The 25,552-nt window shown below is 34.3% G+C and overlaps 1 long non-coding RNA gene across 1 annotated transcript; it reads right to left on the bottom strand.

The window, feature by feature from the left end:
• Window positions 1-1,855: 1,855 nt before the first annotated feature.
• Window positions 1,856-9,029, bottom strand: LOC136025675 (uncharacterized). Its single transcript, XR_010617148.1, has 3 exons — window positions 8,904-9,029; window positions 6,596-6,657; window positions 1,856-2,041 (listed from the first exon to the last, which is right to left on the bottom strand). It is a non-coding gene; the product is annotated as an uncharacterized LOC136025675 (long non-coding RNA).
• Between the last annotated feature and the right edge of the window lie 16,523 nt (window positions 9,030-25,552).

The raw sequence follows: 25,552 nt of genomic DNA, 5'->3' as shown, positions 1-25,552 counted from the left end.
GTTGTTTTTTTAAGAAAAGAAAGCAACTTAAGGTCTATAGAATCTGATTATAGATTGATAAAGACTGAAATAAACAGATCATAGGTGGATCATTGATGTTTTTAAGGCAAAACTAGCAAAAAATGTTCTAAAATTTTTTTCAACAGTTAGTGGTAACAAACTGTAGTAAGGAGCGACCCGGCTCAATAGTAGCTGAAACTCTAAAAAATGGAATTTTGATACCAATAGTTACATAAAAAGAATTGCTTTTTATTGCTAATTTTAAATAGATAAGTTTCATCAAGATCAGTTACACCCATCAAAAGTTACGAGCCTAAGAAACTTTGCCTCATTTTAGAAAATAGGAAAAAACACCCCCTAAAAGTCATACAATCTTAACGAAAATCACACCATGAGATTAAACGTATCAGAAAACCTAATTGTAGAGGTTTCAAGCTCCTATCTAGAAAAATGTGGAATTTCGCATTTTTTGAGAGAAGACAGATCACGGATGCGTGTCTATCTGTTTGTTTTTTTTGTGTTTTTTTTCCCAGGGGTGATCGTATCGACTCAGTGGTCGTAGAATGTCGCGAGAGGGCTCATTCTAACGGAAATTAAAAGTTCTAGTGCCCTTTTCAAGTGATCAAAAATTGGAGGGCTTCTAGGCCCCCTCCCACGCTCATTTTGTCCCCAAAGTCCCCGGATCAAAATTCCGAAATAGCCATTTTATTCACCATAGTCGAAAAACCAAATAACTATGTCTTTAGAGACGACTTACTCCCCCCCCAGTTCCCATGGGAGGGGCTAGAAGTTACACACTTTGACCTGTGTTTACATATAGTAATGGTTACTTGGAAGTGTACAGATGTTTTCAGGGGGTTTTTTTTTGGTTTAGGGGGAGAGTTGAGGGGGGGGGGGGTTACGTGGGAGTATATTTCCATGGAGAAACTTTTCATGGGGGAAGAGAATTTCAATAAGGGGGCGCAAGATTGCTTTGCATTATTTGAAAAAACAATGAAAAATAAATATGAAAAGTTTTTTCTACTGAAAGTAAGGAGCAGTATCAAAACTTAAAAAGAACAAAAATTATTAGGCTTATGAGGGGTTTACTTCCTCGTTATACCTCACTCTTTACGCTAAAGTATTTTTAGTAATTTCGACTATTTATTCTACGGCCTTTGTGATTTAGAGGTCATTCTTAAGGAATTGGGACCAAATTTAAGCTTTAGCTTAAAGAGCGAGGTATCGACGATGGTTGAACCCCCTCATATACGCTATAAAAACTTACAAATATAGAAGTTAGTTATGTAAGTTAATTCGTAAGTTACGTTTATTTTTTACCAATGAAAACGTTTTTAAAAAATTAAAAGTTATAGTTGCTTTTTTAAGTAATCAAAAAATTGGAGGGAAACTAGGCCTCCTCCCTCGATCTTTTTTTCTCAAAATCTTCTGATTAATTACAAATAATTAATATACAAATTTTTTTTTAATATTTATGTGCAGAGAGCCAAGAACAATACATGCATTAATTCAAAAACGTCCAGAAATTAAATAAAAAAACAAGTTTTTTTAAATGAAAGCAAGGAGCACCATTAAAACTTAAAACGAACAGAAATTACTCCGTATATAAAAGGGGCTTTTCCTTCTCAACGCCCCGCTCTTTACGCTAACGTTTCTTATTGTTTTAAAAATAGAGTTAAGAGAAAGAGTCAAACTTTAGCGTAAAGAGTGGGGCGTTGAGGAGGAAAAGCCCTTTTCATATACGGAGTAATTTTTGTTCGTTTTCAGTTTTAATGTTGCTCCTTACTTTCATTTAAAAAAACTTTTTTTTATTTAATTATGAAAAGAAAGCAACTTACGGTTTATAAAATTTGATTTATCAATAAGCTGTGACTGTGACGAAAATTTTCTGCTCATATAGCTTTCAGATATCTTCCTTGCTTCCAAGTTTGGAGTTTGATCTAGGGCTATAGTAGCTATTTGGCGGAGATGAAGATGATCTAGGTCGCTGATCTAGCATTTGATGCGCTGACACACGGCGAACACGATCCGTCTCATCCTCCTATAACAATCAAAAATAGATCACTAGCTTATCAAGACAGCCTTTTAGCAATGAGCTAAAAAGATGATTTGTAATTCTCTTACAAGACAATAACAACTCATAGCAACCAAAGATAGAATATTTGGCTGTCTCATTATACTTTAGATGATAAGCAAAAATGACATAACGAGGTCACAACGAGAAAAGAATAGCCAAAAACAGAATATAAAATTTTTTAATTAGCCTATGGTGAAAACCCAAAAAAAAATCCTAAGCACATTTAAGAAAATATAACAACCAAAAAAAGACTATTCAGTTGTTTGATTATCCCTTTGGCAACCAACAAAGAAGATTTCATGAGCATCTGACAAGAAAATAGCAACCAAAGATATATCATTAAAATATTTATTGAGAAAAAAGCTTTCGCGAATCTCTATCAAGAAGTTAAAAACCTATTACAACCGAAAACAGAATACTAAATTATTCAAACATTCTTTTGGTAATGAGTAAAAAAGATTTCACGAACCTCTAGCAAAAATATTGCAACAAAATAAAATATTTAATTGTCCAGATTGCAGCGAGCCTATAACAAGAAGATTATAAATTATAAATGATTATAAATTAGAATATAAAATTGTTCAGTTTTTTTTCTTCTAATGAATAAAGAAGATTTTACAAGCCACTAACAAGAAAATAACAATCGAAGGCAGAACATAAAATTGTTTAATTAGCATTTTGGCAATGAGAAAGAAAGAGTTCAGAACCATTAACAAAAAGACGACAAACTATAACAGCCAAACACAGAATATTAAATTGTCCGATTACCCGTTTTGTAACGAACGAAAAAGCTTTCACGAGCCTCTAAAAAAAATTATAATAGCCTATAACAACCAAAAGCACAATATTGAATTGTTCAATCGCTTTTTTGGACATGAGCAAAGAATACCTCAAAAACCATTAACAAAAAATAGCAACCGAAAATAAAACAAGTAATTGTTTAATAATCCTTTTGGGAATGAAATTTTGTTTTAAGAAATAAAAGTAAAACAGCCTATAGCAGCCAAAAGCTGAATATTAAATTGTTTAATCAATTTTTGGCAACCAGCAAAGAAGATTTTACAGATCTTTAACAAGAAAATACCAAAAAAAGGAAGATTAAATCGTTCAATTAGCCTTTCAGCAATAAGCAAAAAAGCTTTCATGAACCTTTCAACAACCGAAAACAGAATATTAAACTGTTCTTTGGCAACGAGCGAATATCCTTTGGCGAATAAGAAAATATCAACCAAAAATGAAAATTAAATGGTGCAATTAGCCTTTTGGCAATGATCCAAAAAGCTTTCGAGAGCCTTTAAAGGGAAGATAAAAAAAATCTAGCCACGAAATCAGAGCATAAAATTGCTCAATAGCCTTATCACAATGAGTAACGAAGATTTTGCTTGCCCCTAATAAGAAGATAGGGATGTCAGTTGTGCAGACCTAAGTAGACCAATTTGATTAGAAATTTGTAAAAGACAATAATGGAAAATGTCACAAGCAAAAGTTTTTCGAAAACACAAAGGATATTACTTTACTTAGAATTAGGACTTCCTACGTCGGTCGAAGCAAAAGCTGGCAACGATGCCTTCCATGATAACCTCTCCGGTGTCTTCAGCCAAAGATCATCAAGGGCTGTTCTTGAGAGTACTTCGTTTTTTCTAGGCATCGTCCAAGTATAACCTTCTGTCGCCCAAGAAGTCAAACTGCAGGAGGAGTCCAACAACAAACATCATTAGGAATGCGATTGCTACCCATTCTAACCATATACCCCCGCTATAGCTACAAACGGCTTATTACTTTATCAATAAAGACTTTTAAGAGTGGCTGTTTAGTCTTCTCTCTAATGAATGAGTTGGTAATTTTGTCCGTCCAGGTGATTCCAGAATTCGTCAAAGACAATTATATTCAAAACTTTAGGCTCTTTTTTTTAGCAGTTTTTTCAGCGCCAACCTTTCAGAACCATGCATTAGTACCTAGAGAGCATCACTATTGAAGAATATACTACAACTAATATTAACAAATTGTTTCTGCTCCGAGCCAGCCAGAGCTGTGGATACTCATCTTCAATTTCACTCATGAGATTGCTGCCTTTTTTGAATACGTACTTATAATGTCTTTTCACATAATCTGAGAAAATTTGCTTTACGCTTGGAACTCACTGATATATCCAGACATAATTTTGCCAAGTGATCAACCTTTTATCTGTAAGATACTTTCTAACAATCTTCATTTTTTTTCAAAATTTACTAGGATCAGTCAAACCAAAATTGTCTCACAGCTTCTCCTTAAATGTACAGTTGCTTAAGTGAGTACACAAAACTACTTTGAAAATAGTAATGAAAAAATTTAGATTATCTTCCTTGACTTTTCGAAGCCCCATGTTTCAGAATTATACCTAACGACTGTCTAACATAGAAAATTCCTATTCATCGTATAAAACAATGTATAAAGATGTGAATTTATCTACAAAAACGTAGTAAATTCGTGTCTTAGTAAAAAATTCGTTCTTAAAGTAAAAATTAAATAAAATTTGTTTATTTCAACCGCGACGTATTGTAATGCGGCAAGCATTGATTAAAAATTAATTAGAAGCCTCGAATGAGTTCAAATAGGAATGATTTCTTGATTAATTCACATGGACACAAAATAAATTAACAAAAGCAAAAATTCTTCATTCAACATCTGAATTTACAGACCTGACTAAAAGTTCATATTCTTATCGCTAAATAGCTTGGGGTAGCAGGAGAAAAATAGGAATTTTTGAGCGAAAATTTTAAAAAAATCATAGAATAAAAAACAAGATATTTAATTTAAGAAATAACTGTAGTTTACTTCTATATTAGACACTTCGAACTGCTTTTTTAAATTTATATGTACACGGGAAGGTCCCATTTTGAAATTATTCTTCCGTAGATAGCAGGAAGAGAAAGCACCAAATTTCCTTTTTCCTCCTACTTTAATACCGATTATCCCTTATCTACCTGAACTAACTTATAACTTCTATAACCGAAATAGAATAAAAGATTTGCAATATTTCACTACAGTTTTCTGCGAAAGCATTACTGGTTCTATGCTATTCAATTGGTTTTGAAGAAAAGAAGAAAAAATAAATAAATAAAAATGAGGTAGTAATATACACCCAGCACTGTAAAGCTATGAAATGATTATGTAGAAAAAAGCAAAGAAAGAGAGAATGAGAAAAATAGCCTTGACCAAGTCTATATGAATTGATTTTAAAGAGGAGGAAATAAAACGAAAGTGAGGTTGACGAGGGAATTTGAAGGTAAACCAAAAATATTTCAAACTAAAAAAAATCTCTTGCCATTCTGTATCTATTTGAAGCAAAATAGAAATAAGGATAGTCCAGGTGTTTTGATTGTAAATATTATACTCACCTGGAGCCATACCCTTATTCGTTTAATACTTTTTTTGACGTTTATAGCGTTAAAACTCATATTTATGACGTTTAGCACATTGGAAATCACATCTATAATGTTAGGGTGTAAATTTACTAACTCTATTAATTGTGACTATTGTGATGTAATTATTTATATCAGTTTGGGATAGAGAGGGGATGGGGTAGAACTTATTCCTCTGTCCACTAAACTCATGTACACTAAATTGAGCTTGGCATTAGTAGATTGAGAGGGTTTTGCCGAATAAAAAAATCAATTATATCTCAACAAAGCCAAAAAAGAGAAAGCCATTTTTTTTACAATTCTCCGAAATCACGAAACCGAGATCTACTAAGTTCACAGTGCTCTGATACAAAATTTACTATTAACTCTGTTAAGTAAAAATACTTAAACTAAACCTGCTAAAGAGAGACTTCGTCCCCCCTGAAATTCCTTTCCCTGTTGTGAGTGAGGTGAAAATACTAGGTATCATTTTCTCACATGATAGCACCTTTACTACCCATATTAATAGTGTGACCTTTAAATCAAACACATCTCTGCAAACCCTTTGAAAAACGTGCCGCTTCGGGTGCAGCGCCCACAGTCTTCTAAGGGCATACCTGTGCCACATACTTGAATACGCCAGTCCCGTCTGGGGCCCGTCAGTATTAAGAACCACCTATCTATTGCAGGAACTAGAGTCAGTCTAAAAGGGCATCCAGGAACATCCTGAGTAACAGAGACATTTCCCACCATGATGCTCTGCTAACCCTTGAGCCCCAAAGTTTGGAACTCCGTTTGGGTAACCTTATCCAGAGGTTTAGTAAAATGCTGCTGTCTAACCCTGCTCACCGTGACATTGTACCACCAGAAGCCCTGACAGTCAGCCGTCCGAGACAGAAGCTAAAACTTGTGCCAGTGCGTCCTCGGACAAATCGCTACCAGAACGCTTTCGTCCCTTTTTTTACGTCAGTCAATATATGATAGTGCCTAATAACATGTTTTGTATTTCAACATCAAATTAGTCATTTGAGCTACGATTGTTGTTTAAATAAACCTTTCTCTCTCTCTCTCTCTCTCTCTCTCTCTCTCTCTCTCTTAGTGAAGATCCAAGACCAGCATTTGAAACTTTTCATCTTACGTTTTCACTTCTAATCCGTGTGACAATTTCAATCTCTTCAACACTCTGCCATCTTCATCCATCTGGAAAAAAAAAATTTATAAAAAAAAGTAAGGTCAAAATTTTCTTTTTTGTTGAAGTTTGTAATTGGCTAGATCCTTCAAAATAGTGACAACACTGTAGAATTGGATGATTTCACAAAAATAGAATCAATTTTGTCCCTATTTGTTAGCCTGTAAAGTTTATGCCTCGTATTGTAACTTACTTGAATTACAAAGAACAAACAATAAACACTAGAAAAACATTTTTTCACATTTTTTCACATTATCTCCTTGTAAGGAGATAAAATCTGTCGCCAAAAAAGGGGCTGCCGGGATCATCACGCTTTTAGTTAAACTCCTTGCCTTTTCTTTTTACCTTACCATACATTTACCTTCTTCCACATTAAATAATTTTTATCTTACCTTACTTACTATTTTTTTTACCTTACCTCACTTTTAAAAATAATCTACCTGTTTTCAAAGAATCTTCCAAGAGTTCTATGCAAAAATTTAGGCAATTCTAAAAGATCACTTCAACCTCATTCCCTTAACTTTTCACCCCCTACTTCCATTAGTCATTAGAAGTATTGGTTCCAATACATGTTTCAAGATATTAAAATGACTTTTCTCCCAATTTTATTACTTAATTTATTTAAAACCCAGATCAAAATTAAATTCAAAGTCGAAAAAGCAAAAACAAAGAAAAATGGAATGTGACAAAATAAAGAAAAGTAGTCTCTAGGTATCTCCTACTTCAAATTTACGAACTTACGAATACCCAAAGAGGAAGAAGAAGAAATAGTAATGAAATTTAATGGCTTAAGAAGAATGCCAATAAAGCAAAGGCAGCTATTCAACTTAGAGCAATGTAGAATGCTACAAATAAAGCCAGTTGGCAATTAAAGGTGTTGTATTTATCTATTAAAATAAAAAGTGATCAAATTTAAAGATAATGTTTAAAGCAAATGCGAGTGCATAAACTCTTCTATTCTCATGCCTCTTTGAAAATTGGTACATACTAGAGACATAGGTGGAAAAGATAAAGACTTAGGATAAAGAACAAGTAATTGAGAGCCCCCCTCACAATCATGGTATTTCTTTTCCGTTTTGAGTTATATGTCGCTCTTTATTTGAATTGTGCGTACAAATTTTCATACAGTTGTATTTCGTTGGATATTATGCAAAAACTTGTAATCGAACATGTTATATTGCTTTCATATTGTGTCTTTTATAACGTTCAACACTTTGAAACTGATCAGGGACAAAAGTTTTAAAACCATGTCCGAGCCCCCTTAATGCCCACTGCCAACAAATCGTGTTTTTTACTGCCAGGGAAGAATCCATGACAGTTTCATGCCAAATAGAAACTCATTATCAAACATTCCCATCTCCTTTTCTAATATAATACCTATCAGTGAAAAAACGATAAATTTCATAAATTGTTGGCCTTAGCCTAGGGGCTGATTTATTAATAAAAATTCTCCGTATGCTAACTTTGTCCTGTTTGCTGATTGAATTAGACCCTTTTTAAGATGGTGAGTTATTTTTTTTTTGTGCTGAGCAAACCTATCTAATATTTATTTTTCCATTTATTTAAAATTGCAACAGACTAAATCAAAACGCAGATTCTGAAGTGAAGACTTGACAGTTATAAATTTTAGGCTACAAATGACTTGGCTTCGTTCTTTACTAGGATGTAGAGCCTTTTGCGGCCATAGTAAGGACCATCGCAAAGGCTATAATAAAATCAAAAATAGCATATTTTGACTAGTCTTATTCCATAATTTGAAGTCACCATGTCCTACTATATATTATCAGTCTCCTAATCAGGTATTGGAATAAGATGATAAAAACAAGCCACACCTTCCCTCAGACCCAATAGTCATTCCGAATCTGTAACCAGTTATGGCTTCAATACTAAGATGAATAGATAATAGACAAATATTACACTTTAGCATTGTTAGCGTATTCACACTATTTATACTATTATCGCTATTCACCGATTAAGACAAGCCAATACATCAATTATAAAAGGAGAGCAAATCGCCTGTGGTTGGAGCGGGAGGATGTCATAAAGAATACTTAAGGGAAATTGGAACTTCCTGAGAAGGTGTAAAGAGGCTTTGAATAGACTAAGATGGAGGAGGAGCATGCGTAGCTGTGTTGGCCTCGGGAGGCTTGGTGCTGCGGTAAGTTGCTAGTAGTAGTAGTAGTAGGAATACAGCAATTAGCACATGGCTTAATAAGCACTTTGCTACATCCATTTGCATAATCCATGGAAAACTTACGGAGTTGTTTTTCAAGCAGCATTTTTCTATGTTCAGAGAGCTGTGTGACGGAACCTTGAGAAATATCTTCTTCGGTGCTTCCTTCTTCTCCCACTTGTTTCTGCTTTGAGTTTTTCTTAGAATGTGCCATTTCCAGTTTTGACCTAAGATCTCCAGAAAGCTTCAGCTTTCTTATTAAACCTGGCGTGCTATGTTACTCTTCTTGTCTAAAAAAGAGAAAATTAATGGTAAAAGATAGGACCTATGAGAAGCATATAGATCACCTCAACTTTCTAAAAAAAAATACCGTAGCAGCTACTGACACCTAAGAACATGGTTCTGAGCTCAAGCAAAGAATTTGACTCAAGCCATAAGAAATTCAAGAAGTGTACGATTGTAAAAATCACGCAGTGGAGACTTTGAAATATCATAATTTAAAAAACCATATGTAGTTTCTGAATTCGACGTTAGTAAAACACGTTCTCTCAATGGCGTCAATCTATGAAATTTTAAGTGGGGGGGGGGCAAAGCGTGTTTTTCACAATCTAGACGGGGATTTGGTCACTTCTCAAATTCAATAAAGGAATTTTACAAAATTGGCGGGGGAGAGGGGGTGCATACTCCCCCCAGCAATAAAAGACGAATTATTCTGTCTCCACGCAGCACAATTTTTGTTCCAATTTTTTTTTTCTCCATCCGTGTACTGCGTAGTTGAATGAGTTCTAAGTAAATTCACGTATTTATCCAATTAATAAATAATTGTTTTCAAGTGAAATCACGATGAAAGCACGTACTCTAGTGTTGCTCCCATAATGTGACTATAATAGGTGACTAGTACGTCATCTACTGATGATGTGCTCTAATAAGTTAGGTAAAATGACAAAAAAGTAATTGGTTCGGAACAGGAATTTTTGAGTGGCATACCCCCCCTCCCCCTCCCAAACAAAAAAATTAATCCTGACGGTTTTTTGTTGGCTACTAGGACAATAAGATAGTGCCAGTTAGAAGGTAGCAAGCCGATAAAATATATATCATCTTATTTGAGGCTTTGGTATATGCACTGTGTACAGTCAATACACCATATGCACTGCTTATATATATATATCATATATACTAATTTTAGCTGCTACCAGTTAAAATGAATCATACCCTAAAAGATATATCACCTTATTTAAAGCTTTGGTCTGCACTATATACACACAATACATCCTATACGTTGCATATAATAATAATAATAATTTATTTTTGACCCGCTACAAAAAATCAAAGCGGAGTATCAATAAAAGAAACAAAACAAACACTACACAAAACAGAAAAAACAAGAAACTAAATCAAACGAGTAAGGCCTCCGTGGGCGGGCAGATATATATACACCATATATACTGATTTTAAGTGTTATCAGTTAAAACGTAGCATGGCAGTAAAAAATATATCACCTTGTTAGAGACTTGGTATATACACCATATATGGTCATTTATGTTCCATGATTTAATTCAAAAAAGAAGAATTTGTACAATATGTTACTTTTGGGTAGCATTTTTTTTCCCAAAAACTATTAAATGCTACGTGGTTTTCTTTTCCGGCATATGAAAAAAAAAAACACAAAGAAATACAGAAAACCTTAAAAACACATGATTTGAGGCAAACCAAGAAATACATCAATTATATGGCAAATATAATAAATGCGGAGAACTAGTTAAGCAATATTGGGCTGTGCCCAGATAATTGATAATCTTGAAAATTTGTAATCTGGAACTGGGATTTCAATATAAGAAACCAAGAAAATTTTGAGATTTGAATAAAGTGTACAATTACCTTTTTTCCTCTTTCCCTGCCTTGTTTGACTTTTTCATATCTTCTTCTGTAAATTCAAAAGAATCGAAATGAATATCAAAGTCGTTCGTGCTTTTTTCTTCTATAGACTGAAATAATAAAAAATATTCTGTTGCATATTGATAAGACGTGAATAATAACAGGGATTAGAAAAAGCAATAACAAAAAGAAGAAAAGTATGGATCACACTGAAACTATTTTTATGCAACTTAGCAGCAGTTTCGACATTAAACTGTAATCAACATCAAATTGCACAGAGGTATATAAACAACTCTGGCACACTTTGAAACGAGTCTTGTTGGTGATGGGTGCATCAAATCTGAAAGAAAGTAAAATAAGTGAAGCTTATTCAAAAGACTAACAAATCTAGCACCCACCCCCATTTCTAGAGCTTGGAAACAACTTTTTGATATTTCCATATGAAAAAAAAGAAAAAAAAAAGAAAACACCCCTCTGCCATCCTAGATTTAGAAAATTATTGTTTTCTTGTATCTTCATTAAAAAGAAGAGCTAACAGCTCATATGGCACTTGTGACGAGAGATCGGATCTGGTCCGGTTATGTCAATAGCGCATCTAGAACTTGTGCTTATTCTCAGAGTTTCCAAAGCACTAGAAATCCCTTAAACTCACCCAAAGAGATCGGATCTGGTCCAGTTATGTCAATCATTTATCTAGAACTTGTGCTTATTCTTCCCATCAAGTTTTATCCCAATCAAACTACTTTAAGCGTTTTCCAAGATTTCCAGTCTCCAAGATTTCCGTTTCCCCACTCTACCCCCAATATCCCCAGATCCAATTTAAGCTAAATCTGGAGTACTTGAGATATTATATCTTTCTATATATCAAGTCTCATTAAGATCTGAAGACCCATTCACGAGAAAAACATACCTCAATTTTCACGATTTTCCCTTCCTCCAGATGGTCGAATCGGAGAAACGACTGTTAGCAAGTCAATTTTTAAAGGTCCCTGACACGTCTACAATTTTTCATCGTCCTAGAATGACCAGAAGCACTGAACTCGCCAAAGCACTGGAAACCGGACAGACGGACAGAAAATGCCATCGCCATATGTCGCTTGGTACATACCAAGTGCTATAAAAACCAGTGGCCTTACTCAAGATTTTTTTTTTTTAAATAGGAATCTTACAGAAAGTGGTACAAACTCTAAGAAATTAAAATAAAAATATTCTAATGGTAATATTCAATGGTTTTATCGACAGAGAATTAAGAGCAGTCGTTTTTGTTACGTGAAGTCTGTGGAAGCAAACAGATCAAAGTACCCTATAAATGGTCATAGAACAAAAGAAATTTGGTCCTTAGGAATATAGATATTAAACGGTTAACAGACCAATATTTATGTCCAGCAAATGTGTAAAATAGGCAAAAAAGGATGCAATGGGGGAGGGGGAAGGGGTCGAGTCTTGACTCGTGTAACCCCTTAGATTTTATGTTAAAAGATAAAAATAATTAACACAGAGAAAAATAACTTCTAGCAGTAAAATTATTGTCATTTGATTCGATTATTAACTTTGAAAACTTATTTTGTTGTATCAGTGGTTTAACTGTTCTTTATTACAGCGTGTTTGTAAAAAATATTCACAGACTTGAAACATACTTTAGGCGTAGAGAAGAAGTTGAAATATCTGAAGCCTATCTCAAACTGGTTTACGGGGCTCTTATATGGTTACAGGTATAGTTGCACAGAAGAGATAAATAAATAAATAAAAACGGATACTCTTTGAGATGCAAGCTTCTTATGAGCTTGTTTTTGAAGTTTGAATTCGAAGAAGTTAGCAGCTAACTCATCACCATCATCCTTTTCAGGCGGGCATCTCCATTTCCCTGTTCTAACAGTATTAACACGACCGAATTGATCCATGTACGGCTGATCACCGGAGAAAAGTGCCTCCATTGGAAGTGGAGGAAAGGGTGGAACTCCAGACTGAAATTTAACATTTTTAAGAATGTTTAGAAAAATAAAATAGGTTTTAAAGTTAATAAACACTTTTTGAATATAAAAGGTTTTTTTAACAATTCTTTTTTAAATCTTTTAGTATTTTGTAATTTTTTGCGATAAGAAAGTAATTTTTTTTGTATTTCACCCAAAAGATGCATATTCAAACTGTAAGTTCATACGATATTAATATGGCCCTGAATCAATAAGGAGAAGTAACTGGAAGAACTAAAACTTATCTTTGCAGGCTTACCTTATCATTACTCTACGGATTTGCTGAATGGCCAATACGACATTAAGCTGGCACAGCAAAATACAAAGGAAGTATCTGAAAAAGATAAGACTTACCTTTGCAGGTTGAATACTTTTTACTTCAAATGTTCTACAACTGGTAGCAGCTAGAATAGCAATTTAAGGAAAACACTAATTAAAACACTGGACATGAAAGGTGATAAGAGTGAGTGTGGTAACTACAGACATTAGCCTAGTTTCTGCAGGTAGCAAATTGCTTAGTATGATGATAGTTTTTAGACTTAGAGATGCTGTAAACAAATATTTAGGGGAAGAACAGCTTGATTTTAAGAAGGGTAGAGAATGTATCGACCAAATTTTCACTCTTAGGTTAATAATTAAGAAATGTCTGAGTTATAAACACCTTTAGTTCTCAGTTTTACTAATTATCAACAAGCTGTCGATTCAGCTGATAGAAGGTCTTATCCTTGTAAGTAGTGAAGAAGACCACACTGAATTTCCATGTCAATTAAACACAACTAAGAAACAATAGAGAGTTTTTGTTTTTTTTTTTTATCCAAGAGATTGGAATTCAATATAGTAGATATTTCGGCCATATACCCAAGGGCCGTTTCCAGCAATATACAAGAAATACACACACAAACATATATATATACATATATATATATATATATATATATATATATATATATATATATATATATATATATATATATATACAAACTTACATTGAAACGTGAAAATTAAAACTAAAACTGTTTTTAAAAAGACTTTTTAAAACAGCCTTAGTATCCTTACTTCACCGAGGTTCAACCATGACTTTTTATTCTGGTGCCGTCCTGAAGACGGCCCTTGGATATAGGGCCGAGATATTCACTGAATTGAATTCCACTGTCTTTGAAAAAAATCCTTATTGTTTCTAAGCTGTGTTTGTTTCTTATCCTTGTCCAATATACAAGACAAATGGTATGGCGTACCATTCGACCTATCTAGGCTTGTGATACCTTAGTATGAAACTCTGGTATCTTATCACATTCTTGAATATTTAAAGTGTAAAGAATGAATAAGATAAGAGTGCATTAAAAAGCTTAGCTAGACCGCTGATGTAGGAGGAAGGTCCATAATAGAATCTTTTTGCTGCGTCATATATGTGGTCAATGATACCACTTGGCAGGAGCCATTTACGGGCTGAGTGTCCATGGACAATGTGTAGTTTTTGTTCTCAAGAAAAATAGACGATTTTTCATATTTGAAGATAAAAGGTTAAAGTTTTATCTATATATTTTTAGAGCATGTTATGTTGATTGATTTAATTTTCATCAGTGTAGAAAAAAGTCTCTAGGAGGTATTTGCTTAAATTCTATGAATTATCTTATGCCAACTACTTTGGATATATAACTTTAAACTTATCAGAGTCACCATTCCTGGTGACTCTTCTACACATATCTCTAAAACACATTTTTTTATAGTTTTGGTTGCCATTGACACGAGTCGCTCCTTACAAATTGTTAACTAGTATGAACAGTTTCACTTATTATGTTAAAATGTACCATAATTTAATAAATAGCAAAAGTAATTTGGCAAGAAAAGAGTTGAAGAAGCTTTAAAACACAAATAATAGAACTTTAATTAATCGAAACTGATTACTCTAACATTGCCAAATCATCTGTAACAATCCGAAACGTGCTATTTACTATTGTTGGTCAACATAACATTTGTAACGATCGCCTGATCACACTAATATCAAGGGAAGATCACAATAGAAACATTTGATTCTTTTCAACTTAAACGATTAATAGTTATAGTCGATTAAATTATAAATAAATAACGCAAAACGAAAAGGAAAGTAATAGAAATAGAAAGCACTGGGGGAGGGGATTCCAGTATTCAAATTATTTTGTTTAGGAATTTGGTTTCCATGGAAACTGACACTCCTTAAATCTTTGTTTTTGCTTTTGAATAAGTCTATTTTCCAACGGGAATTGAGAAACACAGTAAGGTACACTTTCCTTTTTTCTTATAAAAGGCAAAGAAAAAAAATCTACGAAATTGAAAATAATTCTTTTGAGTTATTAAGTTTTATGGTGATTACACAGTAAGGGGACTTATGAGTTGGGGAAATTGGAGGAAAGTTTTTGAGCTTTTTGATTATTCAGAAATCTTTCAAATCCCAAGTTTGAATCTAAAAAATCACTTCCATTGCCAAATAACAGTCTGCATAATGAATGCATGTTATCAGTCCATACAACATACAGGTAAAAAATAACAGATAATAAATTTTAAATAAAAATATATATATAATAAGGGTCAAATGATAAAAAAAGAAGATAAAAGACAAAACAAAACTCATGGCAAAAAATACACAATTTACTAAAAGGTAATTTTGTGCTCATGAACGACACTCGGGAAAAATATTTTTTCATACCGCACAGATTTTGCATTTATTTCTATCAGTTTTAGAACTGGTCTTTTAACAACGGGAAGTTGCAACACCGCACAAGTTTTGTTCTATGGATCTGATTTTTATTTTATTTTCTGCTCGTTTTTGTGTGTGATATATTTAGTATCAAATAAATGCTGATGATGACGATGATATTGTTTCGGTATGAAATTTAAGGGGAAAATGTCACGATGCTTATGGATATCTAGGTATTCCCCTCCCCCCTTCAAAAAAAGACAAATAAACTCAGCTTCAGTTTTCTTTGCTCCAATGTAACTGAATCAAATTTAACTAAAAATTCAGAGCATGGAACTTACAGGGTGAAGAAAAATAACAACAAGAGTTTGTTTCAGCTGTTTCTTTTTTTACACATTAACAAGAGTTAATACGGTTAATATGGCTAAATAATTCCAAAGTGAAACCAAAATGCCATACCAGGAGAGTCTACCTTAAAAGCAGTCATATCAAAACCCAATCAATTCTTTAAAGATGGGACGATGGGTTGCCTCTCTTCACTAACTCTGTGGTAAGCACATCCCACTAAATATTTTGCTGCTATCTAGCCCTGCCTACCGTAAGATTTTACCCACAGAAGCCCTGAGAGTCAGCCTTACGAGACAAAAACTAAAAGTTGTGCCTGTGCTTGCTCGGATAATCACTACCAGAACTCTTTCGTCCCTTTTTCTTGTACGTCAATATATAATAGTGCCTTTTTTATTCTTTATTTCTTATTTATTTCTACATTTATTTATTCAGTTTGCTGACCAACTCTTGCAACATTTTACGGTTTTATACATTTTTTTTTCTAAGTTTTATTTCTAGCAGGATCAAAAGTTCCTCAAATGGATTAAAATATAGAATTCCCATGGACGCAGAAGTAGAAATCACATGGATCTATGCTTATCAGTATAATACTAAAGAGCCAAAGACAGTGAAAATATTACTGCTGCTCTTAACATTTCACAGCTGCGCCAAGCAGTCTACATCCCAATCAATTCCAATCAATTGCGTGATGTCACTTTTTATGATATGACTGAGTTTTTGTTTTAAGAAAAGTTTATATTCTGTTTCTTTTAGGATTTAATCAACTATGTGATTTCACGCTCCTCTTTTGTTTTCAAATCCTACTCTTATTTTTATGGGATCCGTGTTACAAAGCAAGGTCAATCTGATATATCTAAAAATGGCCTTGTAGGGAAGCACGACTTGAAAAAAAAACCATGACGGCCTCGTATGCCACGATGGTGTCTTTTGTAAATCAAATTGTGTTTGAGGTAGTTTTTTCATGCAGAATTCATATTTTGGAGATTATCGACAAAAAAACTTTACCGATAATTATTTTTTGCCGACTTTTTTCTTATACTTCCAACTTTTTTTTTCAACTGTGAAAGAACACCTTGGACCTTGGCTATCCTACTTTTAACTGAATAAAAGTTTAAAAATGAAATCTGATTTTTAAATTAACCAAGTGGAGACTTACACAGCCATAAATATGCATCTTAAAAATCAGAAAAAAAGGAATATATTTTTACTAAGAAAGACTTCCATATATAGTTTTGCAGCTTTTACTTTAGCAGGTATCAGATAAAAAAAAAAATGTAAGTGAAAAATCAATAAAAAAAAGCTACGAATGTATGATACCTAACAGGTTTAGAAGTTGTTGTTTTTCTTTGAAGGTATAGTTGCCTTTGAGAATCAACAGATTGTTGGTGTTAGATTATTATAGAGGAAAACACTCTATGAATTTTAACTAATTAGAATTGCTTTTTCTTTTCACATTCCAACATAACAACGATAGCAAGGATTTGATGCTGCTCTAAAATCTTAATTATTCTCAAACAACCAAAAGAAAAAATTAAGAAAATCGTAATTTTCAGGTATGAATAAACCTAAGATGGGCCGACGAAATGCCGAAATGCCGAAAAATGCCGACGAAAAATGTGACCATCTTTTTCAATAATAAATCGGAAACATTTTGAAACTTTAGAAAACCTTCAAAAAAGAAATAAATTGGCAAAAATACTTAAAAGGAAGTTTCATAGCTTGCCACTTGTACACAAAACACCACAAGGTAACGAATCTCTCCAAAATGGAAGATTGTTAAGACAGGGTCCATCATCCTAATCATGATTGCAAAATATACTGCAAGATAGTAAAGATTGAAATCTAGCCCATAGTAACTAAAAAGTTCATCATAGGAATATCCATAGCGAACAACCTTTCATAGAAAAATTTCTGTCCCTAATCCTAGGCAACAAAGAAAATAACCTCTACGTATAGAAAGCATGAGATGTCTTCTTTTTTTACATCACTGTAAGTGGGGCTCTGAAACATCACCAAGAGATCTTTAAAAACTCATTTGATTGGAAATTGTTACACCTATTACTTTTTATTATTAACAAGAGATAGGGGAGAGGGGGGTCAGGTCTGTCATAGAAGCTGGTCCGAGCATCGGCTCTGCAAACCGCATTCTTGAGCTTTAAACTACGTGCCGTTTATTTTCAGAACCAGTAAACATACAAGGATCTTTTGTAAACAAAATTCCAGCAGTTACAGTCAAGCATTTATAGTAAACGGAGCTAAGAGTCACTGTTTTGCATGAAAGTAAGTTTCACGGAATCTCTTTGACACCTTGTTTTCGTAATTTAGAAACCAATTACGCCGTCGTTGATTTTTCTGTAGATATTAAAACATTGAGGCTATCATGTCGCGCAAAAATATCAAAAGATCGGATTAGGAGCATGAGAGCTACAAATTTAATTCTGAAAAATTCTACTATAGGAAGGTTCCGACAAAAATGATTGTGGCAGGTTTGGACATGTCTGGACCTGCACAAGTACTTTATGTTTCACTAAAATATGTTTGTATCTTTTAAGAAGCCATTATAACTGGAGTGTTTGGTTTTAAGTCTTGCAAACTTGTCCTACTTGTTAACGAAGTCACTTTTCTTTCAGACATGCTTTAAACTTACAAGCCAAAATGCCAAACACCAACTGTTTAAGACAAAATTATATCAGCTACAGTCAGAGCTGTAAAGACAAAAGAAAGACGATCAGAAGTGCATCTGCTACATTCAGAATTCCGTGGTCAACAATCGGTGACAATTTCGCCACAAGCGTTAGAAGGGTGCGTTTTCCATACAAAGTTGCAACAATATCAGAAAAAGAGGTTCCTAACATGGGAACATGAATCGAGGGAGTAACCTCACGCAAGATCTTAACAAATGAGCAAGAAGCCTCTCTTAAATGCTACCTCTTAAGATCGTCACAGATACACTGTGGCTTAACTCAACTTGTCTTCCCACACAAAATCTACAAGCCACACTTCCTCTTTGGAGCCCCCCGCCCCTTGGAAGCTTGGGTTTAGCCCAGACAACAGGATGGATGACAGTTAGCACTTTCTTGGAGATTATCAAGCATTTTAAAAAGCATGTAAGGTACACCAAGGAAGACCCTGCACTTCTGCTACTAGATAATCATGAAAGCCACATTAGCCTGGAGCTTGTTATTTTGCAGGATAAAGCAGCATTGTTATACTTTTATTCCAAGCTCACTACAGCCATTGACTCCAATCACTAGACGTTGCCGTGTTTGGCCCCCTGAAAGTAGCACTAAAGATCTTTCCACAACCGGATGAACAGTCACCCGTTCCAGAGGATCCAAATTACCGACATAGGTCAGTTAGTCGGTAATGCATATCCAGTGGCTATTACCATGCAAAACATCACATCTGATTTCACTTAGCCAGTATTTGGTCGTTCAGTACAACTACATTTAGCGACGATGATTTCTATGCTGCATCAGTTAGTAACAGACCAGAGCAGCTTTCATCACCAGTAGTGGCAACTGCAAGTCCTGACTCTTTTATTTCGACATCTGTGAGTGATATACTAGAACAGCCTTCAGCTAAAGGTCACAAGAATGACGATACAGACCAAACATCCATCTTATCTTTTGGATCAACAGCTGAAAATGCTCCACATCTGCTCCCTGAAGACATTAGATCATATCCAAAAGCTCCATCCTACAAGACCAATAGTAAAGGTGGCAAGAAAAGGGCTTCAAAGGCACTCACGGATACTCCTGAAAAGGATACAATCAAAACAGCTGCAAAAGCAAAGACAATCAAGCTAAAGGAGAAAAAAAAAGAAGAAGAGAGTAGAGGAAGAAAAGGAAGGAAGAAAAAACCCAAGAAGTCCTTGAAACCTATTCTGGAGGAAAATAAATCCGATTCAGACCCAACAGTAACCCAATATCAGGATTAAAGTGACTTGGACCAGAGTTTAAATTTGGAGCAGAGCCTGTTGATCTAGAAACAGCGCTTCCCGAGGATTTCGTCTTAATTAAGTTTGAGGACTAAAGCTCCTTCATCTACAATAATGGAGAAGGATGAGCTCAAGATCAAGTTTACGAAGAAGAAATTAGGCACCAGCCTGAAGTTCATTTTTCCAGATGTGGATGACATTGCTCAAGTTAATATTAAAGACGTAAAGCTCAAACTACCCTGTCTAACAATTACTCGGGATATACTACTACAACAATTTACAACAGTTACTACTGGAGTTACTCAGATTGCCTCAGCGATAACGTTTGGATTAAATCTGGGCAATATCCAGAACCTTCACTAGAAGGTTCAAGTTTTTACCTTTTTTACATTTTTACTACAGAATGTTACTATATATCTGAAATAAAAGCAAAATGAAAATTTGACCCACTCCTGAGTATGGGAAAAATAGGTGCCCAGAGGTACCCCATCATGTCCAAATCTACTCCCGGTCTGAGGCAGGTCCGGAAAAAATAGTTCAGGGGAACCTGGTATACGCGAAGAGAGGGATGAAGGTAACAGGATTCTACAAATTAATAAGTATAGCAGAGATATCATTCTAGATAATCGGACGAAAATGGATTCGGTTGCATTTCAAAAAATTCTTAAGGTGCCAAAAAGCAAAAACGTAACGAACCTGCCCCCCTCTCCCCTGATATGAAATTCAAATGCTATTTTCGATGAAAATTAAATGATGACGTAACTTACTTGCTTTTGACTAGTAATTCCATACACATATCTTTTGAAAAGTTGCATCTCTAGGGTATAATGTGACATTTTAGCAACTACGCGGCCTGAATCCCTTTGGTGCGCTCCTTACAATTATTTTAAGGACTTACCGCACTCTGTTGAAGTAGCTGTTGTAGTGCTTCATTTTGTGCAATAATTTCTGTTGGATCTGCATATTCTGAGCAACTGCCGATTGAAGGAAAAGTCGCTGCATAATTTGCTGCATAGCGGTGATGTTTTGCATTTCAAAGCCACCTGGAGTTGGCGACATCATTCCTGGTATTACTGACAGTGGAAACAGATATCCTATAAAAGCTTGTAATTTTTATTGAAATTTTTGGATATTCTATGGAACTACTAGTTATTAAATTAGATGAACTTAAAAGTGCTATAAAATACATCATACTTAAAAATGAAAGGTAGAGGATCTAGGAAATTCTAAAGAACTTGGTGATAGCCTATATCACAAAGCGTTATAGGAGTTGATAACCGTCCTTACGACCGAACATAAACAACTTCTAAGACCATAATGGCTATACATGACAAGATAAAAATAAATAAAAAAAAATGGAGAAGAAAAAACAAGAATAATTCCTGACAGTGAAAAAAGGAGAGATAAATTGCTCAACAACCCTCAGACCAAAGGAAAATAAAATTAAAAAATGTAAGACAAAATAAAACAAAACAAATCTTAAAATAAGCACTAAACTAAAAGAGGCTCTCTTGGAGTAACGGTGTAGTAAAAATAGAAATGCTGTTGTTGTTTTTTTTACTTTGAATTCATTTTTTTTTTCCATTTTGATCAGTTGAATATAGGCTGTGAAAGAAAATAAATATATATAGTAATACAAAAACAATCCATGTAAAACAATAAAAAATATGTCAAAAGCGAAGACTTGACTACACAATGACAAATGGCATTATCATTTCAGGCCCTCCTCCCTCTCACATGAGTTGCGTATTCACCTCGGCTACAAATTCTGTTGTTATGTCTTTAAGTTCAACTCCAATTTGTTCATTTGAAGTCTTTTATGTAGTTCAATAAAAGTAATTTTTATTTTATTTTAGAAGTTCTTCCTTTTTTTCTCTTTTCTTCCTAAAATGTTGTTGTATACTACAATAGTTGTTTATACTTTTATAATTTTTGCGTTTTTTACTTTTTCTTATTTTTTATTTACAATTTTCAGTTTTTCTTTTTCATTGTTTACTTTCTTATTTGTCGGTATTTTTCCGTCCATCAAGGCCGTATCCAGGAATTTTTGTTCAGGGGGGGGGGGAGGAGAAAGAGTTAAAAAGTCTTAAAAAGGCATCAAAATTTGTTCTCGCGGAATTTTGTTACGTTTTTAAGAGTCAGACAGAAACTTCGGGGGGGGGGGGGTCAAACCTATACTCCTACCCTGCCAGGATAAAGCCTTACCTTCCATTATAAATAAATTAAACATAAGGCTACAACAGGCCAAAGAGCCTGGTTTATCCACCCTTCAATACCACCCAAAAATGGTAAAGCATAAAGGAAAGGCATAGGCTGTTATAAAAACCTTTACCTCTGCTGATAAAAAAAAAGAAGCTATAAGCAATGCAATTCACCAGGCATCATAGAAAAAGCTATAACTGGTGAAAGGGATGCTTCTGGTGTATTTACTCTCGAATCACGACCAAAAAATGGAGCAGCATATGGAAAGGGCATTGGCTGTGATGATGTTAAGTTTAGGTAATCTGATCCAGAGTAGCTGAAAGCAGTAGAAGCCCACGAGTACCCAAAAGATCTTTCATTTTGTGCCGACAACGGCGCATGGAACGGCGGTGAGCCGTGTGCATTTTCTCGTTTATCCAAATCAGGAGTTGGTGCTGTTGGTAAAGCGTCAGTGAGAAGCAAAGCAAGCGTGCAACACACACAAAGATATCTTCAAATAAGCATACAAAGAGCGCGAAACGAAGGATTTTATACTTTTTGTGGGTATAATGATGGCCGTATCCAGGGGGAGGGGCCACCCAGTTGGAGCCCCCAAATTTTTTTTCGTCTGACACGTAAAAAGTAACAAAAAATTCATGTAAACTAATTTTCAGTACATTTTTAAAGTTTTTTTGTATATCCCCCCTTTCTGATAAAATTCCTGAATACGCCTTTGCATATAAAAATGGTTAATCAAATCACAATTGGTCCATAAACACATAATTTATACCCCCCCCCGTGCCCATTTAATTATCATATATATTTTTGAATATTATTTGGACTCTTCAGAGGCCAATTTAACCAAATCCAAAGAAACCCCCCCCCCAAAAAAAAACTAAAAAAGAACATTTAGTACCAATTCAAATTTTATTGCAACTAGATTTTCATGGTAAATTATTATTTGCTTATACCGCCCATTGATGTGCATCAACGAACGTCCATGATGTTCATTAATGTTCATAATGTCCTTCAATAGAAAGACCTTTTTAGCTGTTTCAAAAATGGTCCTTCAGGAATTGCAATGAAAAGAGAAGAAATATTAATTTAAAAAGAAGAAAAAAGACGAAGAAATAATGTAGATTCCCACCGAAAAAGGAAAAAAAGAAAAAGAAACCGGTTTCAGTACCATTTGTTGCTAAAGTTCTTGAGTTCTAAGGACTTTTTATGCCCCTGTAATGCGAACCCGAAATTGTTTTCTATAAGTCATAAAATGGCATAGTGTACTGGAAATATTATTTTTACGAAACTTTTTTGTTCAGATTACATTTTGGAGCTTCACATACGCTTACGTTTAATATTCTACAAGAATTTCAGTTAAAATTTAGCAAAACCAGTAGGATTTCAGGGACGTAGACCTTCCATTTACAGGATAATTCTAGTTCGTTTGAAATAAGCTCCTGTTCGTTCATGCTGGAAATAGAAAGAAATGCCCAGAGATTTTGGTGTATTTTTGTCTGCTCGAACATAAAAAAAACGTCTTTAATATGTTTTAGACTCAAGTTAGTAAAGCATAGCTAATACCACTTGTAACAATTCACTGCACCATTAAGCCACCTGAGACTCCTCCTCCGTCCCAATCTATCGAATGTCTCTGTCATGAATCACCTATGTAAATTATACTTTCAACTAAATCCTTTTACATTTCAAGTCTTTGTCTGTGTGTTTTTGCGTAAGTGAGTGCCGAGATACTGAACTCGGACGGTAATGAACTTTTATTTGATTCATTTTGTTAGTTGCAATTTGTCTGTTTACGAATGAAGAAGAGATTTTTCATATTTGGATACTTTGTTGGAATAGGGAGAAATTAGTCGGCAGCAGCCTCCCTCTTTACACCCTCCAAAAAAGTTCCGATTTCCTTTAAATCTTTTCTTAAATCTTTTGCCACCCCATTTGCGAACGACCTGATATTCGTTTAGCCCTAGATGGATGGCCAAAAAGAACAATCTTTGGCAATCTGTAATCCTTCATCTACAAAACGTGTCCTAAACATCTCAATTTTTTTTATCTTTAGGGCCCAAACAAGCGGGATAGGATCACATTCTTTGAAAAGCTTACTTTTTGAAATGTGGTTAGTCAGTCAGTTACCCAAAATAATCCAGAAAATTAGTAAAATTGTCTTCTAAATATGATTCAAGATTCAATAGCCAGATTATTTTTGGTATAAATCTTTATTTTCGGGAATATCCTTAAGACTGCAAAAACTCAAGGTCCAATTAGTACTAAGGCAATATCAAATACATTTTAAAAGTGGATTTTAACAGATTTGTATCTTAATTTTCATAACTAGCCCATAATTCCCGTCAGTATTTTTTTTCTACAGCAACTCTTGTTCATTTGCTATTGAAATAAAATTGTTTTAATTCCCATCCCCGAAATTCAGAGACGTATACAGGGGAGAAACTTTGGGTTCTGGCGCTTTCCCAACCCGCAATTAGAGTTTTTAACTGAAAGTAAGCAGCGACATTAAAACTTAAAACGAACAGAAATTACTCCGTATATGAAATGGGTTGTCCCCTCAGCAATCCCACGCTCTTTACGCTAAAGTTTTTAACTGTTTTAAAAAGTAGAATTGAGGCAAAGAGTCAAACTTTAGCGTAAAGAGCGAGGGATTGCGGAGGGGACAACCCATTTCATATACGGAGTAATTTCTGTTCGTTTTAAGTTTTAATGTCACTGCTTACTTTCAGTTAAAAAAAAAAATAGCTTTTTTATTTAATTTCTGAACGTTTCGAATTAATGCATTTTTGATTTTGGCTCACCGCATATAAATTATTAAAATGAAATTTGCAGATTAATTCTTTTTTTTGCCAAATGGCTTTCTTTTAGTTTTGATCAGACGATTTGGAGAAATAAGGGGTGGGGAAGAAGGCGTAGTTGCTCTCCAATTTTTCGGTTACTTAAAAATGCAACTAGAAGTTTTAATTTTAAACGAACATTCTTATTAGTAAAAAATATACGTAACTTAAGAATTAACTTACGTAACAAACTTTTATATTCTTTTATTTTTATTATGTATATGAAGTGGTTTGTCCCCTCGTTAATACCTCACTCTTTACACTAAATCTTAGGTTTCGTCCCAATTCCCTAAGAATAACCCCTGAATCAGAAAGGCCGTAGAATAAATAGTTGAAATTACTGAAATTACTTTAGCATAAAGAGCAAGGTATTTATCTCCTCCTAAATACCTCGCTCTTTATGCTAAAGTATTTATAGAGCCCCTTATATGCGTAATAATCTCGGTTCCTTTTAAATTTTAATGCCACTCCTTACTTTCAATTGAAAAAACTTTTTTCATGCTAATTTTTCATTGTTTTTTTTTATAGTAATGCTAGAAAATCCTGCGTCCTTTTCATTGAATTTCTCTTCACCCATGACATATTCCTCCAAGGAAAGATACTCTCACATAGCCCCCTTCACTCAACCCCATCCCCCAAACCAAACAAAAATCCCCCTGAAAACGTCTGTACACTTTCCAATAACCATTACTGTGTGTAAACACTGGTCATAGTTTGTAACTTGCAGCCCCTCCCCCAGGGACTCTGGGGGAGTAAGTCATCCCCAAAGACATAGTTATTATGGTTTTTGACTATGAGGAACAAAATGGATATCTCAAATTTTTGATCCGTTGAATTTGGGAAAAAACGAGCGTGGGAGGGGGCCTGGGTGCCCTCCAATTTTTTTGGTC

Source organism: Artemia franciscana, chromosome 4 (genome assembly GCF_032884065.1).
Source record: "Artemia franciscana chromosome 4, ASM3288406v1, whole genome shotgun sequence".
In the NCBI taxonomy this organism is placed as follows: domain Eukaryota; kingdom Metazoa; phylum Arthropoda; class Branchiopoda; order Anostraca; family Artemiidae; genus Artemia; species Artemia franciscana.
The sequence above is the reverse complement of the archived record's forward strand: the minus strand, read 5'-3'. Positions and strand labels throughout refer to the sequence as shown.